We start from the raw sequence: 7,019 nt of genomic DNA, 5'->3' as shown, positions 1-7,019 counted from the left end.
AGCTCTGGTTCTTCTGAGCATCACTTCCTGGCTCCAGTGCAGATCCCTCAGCCTGCTAGCACGGGTCCTTCTTCCTGCTGGCACAGACTTTGTAGATTCCACCAGTGACCTTTGGGCCTTCCCAGCAGATCTGTGAAACCGGTCTACATGAGATGTTGTCATGGGTTCTGGGCCTCCAGTAGGATTCATGGGAGACATTGTTATGAGCTCTGGGTATTCAGCTCAACTCATGTAGGACATTGTTGTGGGATCCAGGCCCTCAGCTGGATTCCTTGGTCTTAGTGTGTGGACAGATTCCCTGCACTCTTTCTCGTATACTGTTCTTTGGGTGACTTATAAATAATCATATAAAGTATGTGTCCTGTATTATGTTGTTCCCCTTGCAAAATAAGCTACCACTAACCAACACAAGACTGATGCATTTTTATAATCAATTAACCTACATTGATACATTTTTATGATTATGCAAACTCTATGGCTTCCAGTAGGATTTATTCTTGATGTTATTACTTCCATGTACTTTGACATTTTATAAAAATGTATTTCCACCACTACAGTCCATACAACATATTCTCATTTCTCTAAAAATATTCTATATTTACCTATTTATTTTCCCTCTTCCTAACTACTGATGGCCATTGGGCTTTTCATTATCCCCATAGTTTTACTTTTGTCAGAAAGTAGATTTTTCAGATTTTTTTTTTGTACTGTATTACTCAGCTTAGTATTGCTAGGAAAAAAATACATGTGGATGAGTACTTTAATCAAGAAGTTTGTTTAGCCCACAGTTTTTGGACTCCCAAGGGGATTGCACCAGTGTGCTGGTGAAAGTTTTCATACCTGCTCACAATATGGCAAATGAGTGGAAAGAGAACTGGCTCTGTGCAGAAAGGATCAAGTATGTGAGGTGTCTGCACTCTAAAGCAATCTACTTTTGTGAAAACAAATACACTGTGTAAAACCAGCATTAATCCTGGGCAAGCGGTGCTCACATGACTTCTACCTTTGCATGACCTACACCTCCTGTATTTTCCAGTAGGCACCACTTCTTAAAATGCACCACCACCTCAGCACTCCCACACTGGAGACGAAGCTAGCATGTGTGCATGTGTAGCAGAGAATTTAAACCATACGTGAACCACTACATTTCCCTCACTTAGGAATATGCTTTTAAATCTTCTCCATAACTCTTCATGGATTAATACCTCATTGATAGTTTAATTGTGTTTCCCCACAATCATGTGCTGGAAATTTAATATCCAACACAATAGTCTTGGGAGGTTGTGTGGGATGAACCTAGGTCTGGAGGACTCCAGCCCCACAAATCAATTAATGCTAAGTATAGAATTCTTGAGGCTGTGAGATCTACCTTTGGCTTTTTACAAATTCTTTCTTGCCATTTTGTCTTCTTCCAGGGGGTGATTCTGCGTAAACAAAATCACTATGACTTTGGACTTAGCAGTCTCCAGAATTGTAAACAATGCATTCCTGTGTTTTATTCATTCACTACCTGGCCTCAGTTAATCTGGTATAGCTATACAAAATGGACTAAGACTTGTGGGGGTATATTCAGTTTTGGAAGAAAATGCCAGACTATCTTCCAGAATGGCTGCTGTCTCTTGCATGCCCACAAACAACAAAATAGATTTCCTGTTGCCCCACATTTTCGCCAGTACTCACTGTTGGCAGTTGTCTGCACTTTCACTTTTTTCCTAGATGTAGTTAGGTTTTTAACAAGAAAATTTTGCAACTATTTTAAAAGAAGGTTCTTAATATTTGAAGATATGGTAGTTTATATAAATCAAAATAAATTTATTTAAATAAATTTTCTCAAAATAAATTGTTTATTGGAATTTACTGTGCGATAGCTCATAAAATAAATGGTCCTTGAAAAATGCTCATAACAATATTATATCTCAGGGGCTGGGGATTTGGCTCAGTGGCACTGTGCCTGCCCGGCAAGCGTGAGGTTGTGAGTTCGATTCCTGGTACCAGAGAAAAAAAACAAAAATCAAATAAAATACAAAACAAAACAAAACAAAACAAAAAACCCAATATTATATCTCTGTCTTCTTTCTCAGGATAGTATTTGGCACTTAGCTGTCAGGGATTATTTGCTGAATAAATAAATGCTTAAGACTTGAACTCATAGAAAGATCTTGTTTGGCTGAAGTTTGAATGACCTCAGATATAACAGGATAATTTTGGACCCACTTACTGAAAAAAATGCTAACATTCATTTGTATGAATATCCCAAAGCTTTACTTGAAGATGTTATATAGATGTTCAGTTTTAATAGAATAGGTTAATTAAATAGTTAATTCTAGCATTGCTATAGAAATAGACGTATGAGGCCAATTAACTGATTTTTTATGAGTTCATATATTTGGGCAATGTCTCATGATAATTTGATATTCTTTGGCAACTAGTATTGCTGATGGCAATTTCCTTTCAGAGCTATTATCAAACTGTGCTATTGAGAGAGATTTATTTGTGAGATCTGGGTGAATCTATAACAAAAAAGCAGACAATTCAAGCTGTTGCCTAATATGTAGGAATTTGGAGAGATTGCCTTATACTCTTGGCTTAAGCCCAGTTTATTATATTTTTTCTGAGCATTTTCTTCAAATGTGTCTCATGCAATTATACATTTAAGGCAACATTTTTTAGAAAAACTGTTCATATAACTTTGGATATCACTTTCTGTGTTCATTTAATATAAGATTTTTGTTGATTCAAGCACTCTCTTAGTTCTTACTCTAAGTGGTAAATTTATGTTATTCATTTTTGTAAATGAAGAAGTTAAATTATGGAAAAGGTGTCAATGAAAGTATAACCAGTATGCAGAGCATTGTTTAACAACTTCCCTAAATAATTGCTTTCTTCTATGTGTGTGTGTTTGTCTGTGTATGTAAAAATGCACTTTTCTTTTTTTATTGGTATATCATATATATTTCATTCATCATAGGAAATTGGTACATGTATATATTATATATCTTGCTTGCATTTTCTTTTCCAATGCCCTTAACCTCCTTTCTACCCTTGTTTTCCTCCTCAATTAAAAAGGATTTGTTTCCATTTGTTTCTTTCTCTTTTCTTCTTTTTCTTTTCCCTTCCGTCATTTCTCCCTGCCCCTTTCTTTGTTCCCCTTCTCATTTAAACATTTTCTTTCCATTTCCCAATGTCTATTATAAATTTTGGTCTTAATTTATATTTTCAGTTTCACACACCAAACAAGGAATGTGATATTTAAACCTGTGTCTAGTTTATTTCACTAAAGAGTATGGTCCCAAGGTGCATCCCTTTACCTAGAAATATCTCAAATTTATCATTCTTTATGGAAAAGTAGTACTCCAGTGTAAAAAGAAACACATCTTCTTTATCCTTTTATCTACTGATGCACATTTGTGGTATTTCCAAGAGTTAGCTACTACTAACTGTGCTACTATAAACGAGGAGGTGGTATATTGCTGTAGAATTCTTTTAATTCCTTTGGGAACATACTAGGAAGGGGATTATCTGGATTAAATGGAATCTCTAATTTTAGTTTTTGAGGAATTTCCATACTGATTTCCACAGTGGTTGCAGCAGCCTGCACTCTCACTCGAAGCAGAGAAGAGTACTTTTTCCCCATAACCCCACCAGCATTTGTTATTGATTGATTTTTTGATAATAGCCATTATTTTTAGGTGAGAATCTCAATGTTGCTTTAATTTGTTTGTCTAGTTTGTAATTTTTTAATGACTAATGATGTTGAACAATTTTTCATATATTTATTTGCTATTTTTAATTTTCATCTGAAGTATCTGTTTATTTCACATGCCCATTTTGAGATTGGATCTTTACATTTGAGAGTTCTGAGTTTTTTTATTTTTATATAGTCTAGATATGAGTCCTCTTTCTGAGGAGAAGCTGGTAAAAATTATTTGTCATAGTGTGTGTTGTCTTTTCATGTTGTTGGTGGATTCCTTTGCTGTGCAAAAGCTTTTTAATAAGATGAGAGTCTACTTGTTGATTCTTTGTGATATTTCCTGTGAGGCTGTCACTTTGCTCTTCAAATCTGCTTAGATCAACATCTTCAACAGTTTTACTTATTCTATCTTCCAGTAGATTGTTTCTGTTTTATCCTTTAGATCTTTGATCCATTTTGATTTTAGTTTAGTGTATGGTGAAATATATCCATCTAGTGTTACTATTTACCTTGTGGAAACCAGTAATTCCAGCACCACCTATTAAAGAGGCTATTTTTCTTCCAGTGAAGGAGTTTGGCTCCTTAGTCAAAGATAAGATGGCTGGGTGTGTTTGGAGTTGTTTCTTCATCTTCTAATCAGTTCCTTTGAACCACAGGTCTGTTGTCTGGGCAGTATCATGCTGCTTTTATCACAATGGCTTTGAAGCATAATTTCAAATCAGAAACTGTGATACACCCTTCCTTGCCTTTGTTACCCTGAATTGCTTTCAGTATTCTGGGTCTCTTCTGGTTTCAAATGAATTTTAGGATGACTCTTTCTAATTCTATGAGATGTGCTATTATTGTTTTCATTATAATTGCAAAAAATATGTATAACAACTTGGAAGTCTGGGCATTTTTCACTATATTGGTCCTTCCTACTAAGAATAAGTGATATCTCTCCATTTTCCGATACTCTCCTTGATTTTCTTTTTCAAAATACTGTAGCTTTCAATAGAAAAACTTTTACTTCCTTCCTTAGATTAACCACTAGGTATTTCATGTTTAAAAATGCTTTTATAAAAGTTTTGGTTTCTCTAATTTTTCTCTTAGTGATTTGTTATTTGGGTACAGAAATGCTACTGATTTTTAAATTTTGACTGTGTATCTGGCTGCAGTACTGAATTTTGTTATTAAATCTAGAAGTCTAGAAATTTGAAGGAGTTTTTCAGTTCTTGTATATAGAATATCATGTCATTCACACGTAATGATAATTTAACTTCTTCCTTTCCTATCTATTCTTTAATTTCTTACTTTTAATTGCTCTGGCTAATGTTTCCAGAGCTATATTGAATAAGAATGGTGATAGCGGTATTAGAAGGAAAACTTTCAGTTTTATTCCATTTAGCATGGTGCTGGATGTTTGTTTGTCATAGATGACTTCTGTCAGATTGAAATAAAGACCAGATATTTCAATATTCTGTAGGATTTTTATTGTGAATGTGTGTTGAACTTTTTCAAACACTTGTTCTGCATTGACTAAAATGATCATATGTTTTGGCTCCTTGGCTCTGTTAATATGTTATATTGCAGTTTTTGATTTGCTTCTGTTGAACCCTCCCTGAATTCCTGGAATGAATCTCACTTTGTCATGGTGTATAATCATTTTGAGGATTTGCTGAATTAGCTTTGCCAGTATCTTGTTGACAAATTGTACATCTATGTTCATTAAGGAGATTGGCCTACATTTCTCTTTCTTGGTTGCATTCTTTTCTCATTTTGGTTCCAGAGTAATGCTTCCAGAAATGTATTTGGGAATACTCATTCTCTTTAAATTTCATTAAAGCATTAGAGTAGTGGAATTAAGTCTGCTCAAACTTTCTTTTAGAATCAACAGTGACTCTATCAAGGCCTGTGAATTTTTTTAGTAGGTTTTTAATTACATCTTCAATTTCCTTAATATTGGTTCATTTAAGATTTTATGTCTTTTTCATTCAGCTTCAGTAATTCATATGTGTCTAGAAAATTTTCAATTTCTTTCATGGTTTTCTTCTTTTTGGAATATAGGTTCTCAAAATAGGTATTGATCATCCTTGGATTTCTGCAGGGTATGTTATGAATTAACCCTTTTCACTTTTAATTGAATGGACCTAAGTCTTCCTTTTGGGGGGAAGGTTGGCTAAAGGTTTTTCAATTTTATTTAAACATTCAAATAACCAACTCTTTTATTCACTGACTCAGTACAATTTTTCACGATTGCATTCATTTCTGTTATGATCTTTATAATTTCCTTCTTCTTTTCAGCTTTGAGGTTGAGCTTCTTTTCCTAGAATCCTGAGGTTCAACATTAGGTTGTTTATTTGACCTCTCTCTGCTTTTCTGACATAAGAAGTAATTGCTATAAATATACCTCATAAAACTATTTACATTGCAACCCAAAATGTCCAGTATGTTGCATTAGCATTATTGTTTAATTGTAAACACTAACTTCTTTAATTTTGTGCATAACCAATTGTTTGTTCAGATGTTTGTTACTTATTTTCCACCTGTTTATGATATTTTATTCTTCCTTTTGCTATTGATTTCTAATTTCATTGCACAATAGTCTGATAATATACATGGGAAAATTTCAACTCTTTACGTTTACTTAAGCATGTTCTATGGGCTAGTATGTGGTCTACTTTGAAGACCATCCCATGCACAAATAAGAAGAATGTGTACTCTGAAGTTGTGCCATGTAACACTCTGTAGACATCTAGTACATTTTTTTGTTCAAAATTCTGGGTCAGATCTGGCATTTCTTTGTTGAATTTTTGTCTATTTTATATATCTATATGTGACCACAGAGTACTGAGTTCGCTCATTACAATTTCATTATTGCTTGTGTGAGTTTTCATATGTATTCATATTTGTTTTATGTAATTGGTTTGCTAATATTTGATGCATATATATTTATGATTATTATCTCTTCTTGGATTGTTTCTCTTACAAGATCTTAATGACCTTCTTTGTCTCTCATAAATTATTTTGTCTGCAAATGGAATGGTTGTCTCTGCTTTTCTCTGGGTTGCTGTTATGTGGAGTATTGTTTTCCATCCTTTGACTCTCAATCTATGAATTTCTTTCAGAATCAAATGTCTTTATTTCATGCAGAATATTGTTGAATCATGCTTCCTGATTCATTCCCCTTATGTTTTTTTTTTTTTGATTAGTGAATTGAGACTATTTATATAGATGGTTATAACTGATATTTATTTGCATGTCTTTCTCATATTATTTTCCTGTTATTGATTCCCTTTTCTACCCTCTGTTTAATTTATTGCCTTGCATGAGGGATTCATTCTATTGA

Source organism: Chinchilla lanigera, unplaced genomic scaffold (assembly GCF_000276665.1).
Source record: "Chinchilla lanigera isolate Chin_1 unplaced genomic scaffold, ChiLan1.0 scaffold00042, whole genome shotgun sequence".
NCBI lineage: Eukaryota > Metazoa > Chordata > Mammalia > Rodentia > Chinchillidae > Chinchilla > Chinchilla lanigera.
The sequence above is the reverse complement of the archived record's forward strand: the minus strand, read 5'-3'. Positions refer to the sequence as shown.